At 47.0% G+C, this 2,930-nt stretch overlaps 1 pseudogene; it reads right to left on the bottom strand.

Annotated features, from left to right (window-relative positions):
* Positions 1 to 1,398: 1,398 nt before the first annotated feature.
* Positions 1,399 to 2,270, bottom strand: LOC110338474 (annotated as a pseudogene).
* Positions 2,271 to 2,930: the final 660 nt, after the last annotated feature.

Genomic DNA, 2,930 nt, shown 5'->3' on the forward strand with positions numbered 1-2,930 from the left:
CAGGGTTCTCCCCATCAGTGTTCTGTCCAATTACAATTTATCAATCAAGTTATTTCAGTCTGGGTTTTGTTAGTTGCAGTCAAAATCCTTAAGTGATATAATTGTATAAATAAGATATTTCCCAGCTCTGAGGGTTGTATGTCCTTCTATTGCCTACTCCCATGCCCCTTTAGCCTGGCACTGTATTCCTGTGATTATATTTATTATTATTATTATTATTATTACTATTATTATTACTGTTATTATTATGATGATGATGTTTATATTGCTTAAATTATTTTATCACCTGTCTCCTGCTGTGTATCCCATCCTGCCTTTGAACTCTGAAGCCTCCTGTCTCAGCTCAGATTATAGGCATGCGCTACTCCATCTGGTTGATATAATCTTTTGGAGTATTATGGTCACCATTTAGCAGAAACAGAGTTCCAAAGGTAGAGTGACTATCTAAATGCATTGGCAAAACATGGCCCAGTTACAGGGCACACCCAGGAAGGCCATCAGTCAGTACCCCAGTACACAGATACAGCATCACCCTGGGACCATGCTAAGTTGCCCCTCTCATGCCACTTGGATCTGGACTCATATTCTGGATCAGTTTCTTGCCTATTAAGTCACTGAGGGAGATGCTGGCCCACTGCAGGCCTCTTCCCACAGGTACTATGGCCCATAGACACCTGAGAAGAAGGCAGAATTTCTTCTCTTGACCGGCAGGTCTTGGGTTAGTTCTTGTCCCGTTTTCCAGGAAAGCTCACCTGGGTATTACAGGTCCAATTCTCAGTCCTGACCACTCTGACTCTTCCAGAGCCCACTAGAGTTTGTCACTGTCAAGGGACAAGTCCTTCAGTTTACCTCATTGGCTGGTCACCCCAATAAGAGCAGAGCCCAAGTCACATCTACTATTACTGTGTGCCTAGCACAGAAAAGCATGGCAGAAGTGAAGGTCTGTGGATGAGTTTGAATATTCTTTGCATCTTATGGCTGAGGATATCAAGGTTCAGAATGGGGAAATCATTTGGCCAAAATAAAGTCACTAATACAGAGTCTGAAGTGGAATCTAGGCCTAGAGCCCAGGAGAACTGGGTGTGCCAGATGAGCTATGCAAGAGAGCAAGACACAGAAAAACAAGAACAAAACAGAACAAAAAAGCACATAAACCACCACTCTCACCAACAAAATCAGAAAGCCCAAGTGGTCAGGGTCTGAGAAGAAATGGGAGAAAAGGAAGGAGGAGAAAATGACTGTGTCAGTGCTGTGAGGAGCAGAAGACATAGGAGCAGAGAGGCTACTCCTCACATCACAGTGGAGCTCTATGAAAAGATGGGAGAATGTGCGGGGGCATTTCAGTTGATCTAGTCACATGGGGCCCAAAGCCCAGGCCAGGTGTGACTAGGCCGACAGCTACCTGGGGATGGAGGCGTAGTTAGTGTGGGAGGCAGCAGAGAGGGGTTGATGCAGATCTGTCTGAGCATCCAGAACGTCCACCTGATCATCCTTATCCTGACTGAGGCTGGCAGTGTCCGGATCAGGCAGCAAGATGAGTTCAGTGAGGCCGTGGAGGTCGGAAACAGGGTGGAAAAATCTGCAACACGTGTACCATGGCAACAAGGCCAAGGAAGAAGTGTGCTGTGACAAGCATCTTGTAGAGAGCCTAGTAAGGCTGGCCTGGGGCTTCCCCAGGCATATAGTCCCCAGGCCAATGGTGGACAGAGAGATGAAGCAGAAATAGAAAGTATCCAGAAAGCTCCAGGCCTCCTCAAGGTAGGGGGAGACCGCAGCCAGTATCAGGAAGAATATAGCCACTATGACCATTACCATGGCCACCAGGTGCCAGCGGGCTGCCTGCTGTGGGTGCCAGCCCCAACACAGGGTCAGCTAGGACAGAGGTGCATGGGAAAGAAGCAGTGACAGGCACTGGGCTGAGGCAGTCATAAGTAGCATGGCGATAGGCAAAGATGTAAAGATGATGGACAAGGCTTTGCCTGCATCTGTCAGTAGGGTCTTGGAGCCATAGCCCAAGGTGTTGACTAGTGTGCTGGTGAAGAAGAGCACCGAGGCAAAGTCCCACCTGGGGTCTGAAGTGTTGGCGGGTCCCGAGCCACCATACACTGACTGTGCAGCATCAGCTGCTCCTTCAGCATGCCCAGCTCTGCCCACAGCTGGGCTTCTTGAGGTCACTCCAGAGGCACCACAAGCAGCACTCCCAGTGCCAGGTACCTGGTATAGGTGGCCAGGAGTGCGACCGACCCATGGTGTCCATACAGCCCCACCATGCACTGACCTGGCCCCCTATTATCTAGGTCTTATAAAATATTCTTATCTCATGACAGGGTCTCTGGGTGGAAGTTTTCATCGCACCTCATGCCAACCATCAACTTCCTTTAAGACCTAGCTTTGGAAATTAAGGCACATGATAGGTTCACTTTTCCCTTCAGCCCCCACCCCAGGCTCTAGTTTGTTTTCTCATTAACTTATAAAATGATCTTGTCTTCGGGCAGAAACTGGATTCTTATTCTTTCTCAAGTAAAAGCCCAAATACAGATTCCATCAGAATGTGATTGTTCAGATTTATAGTGTTTAAAGAACCAATTAAAGCTAAATGAGGCCATAAGGGTGGGGTCCTAATCCAATATAAGTGCTGTTATTTTGAAAGGAAACACAAGGGTGGTGTAAGCTTACTGAAATGTGTATGTGAGGATGCAGAGAGGAGATGATGGATACCTGTAAGCCAAAGAGAAGCCCTGGGACCAACATTGTGATCCTGGACCTCCAGCATCCAGAACTGTGACAAAAATCAGTTGCTATACTTCGAGACATCCAGAGTATGTTGATTTGTAGTGACAACCCTTGCAAACTAACAGTTCTGCTTTAGTTTAGTGATTCTTTTTTTTTTTTTTTGAGACATAGTTTCTCTGTGTATCCCTGGTCACTGG

The sequence above is a fragment of the Mus pahari genome, chromosome 21 (genome assembly GCF_900095145.1).
Source record: "Mus pahari chromosome 21, PAHARI_EIJ_v1.1, whole genome shotgun sequence".
Lineage (NCBI taxonomy): Eukaryota > Metazoa > Chordata > Mammalia > Rodentia > Muridae > Mus > Mus pahari.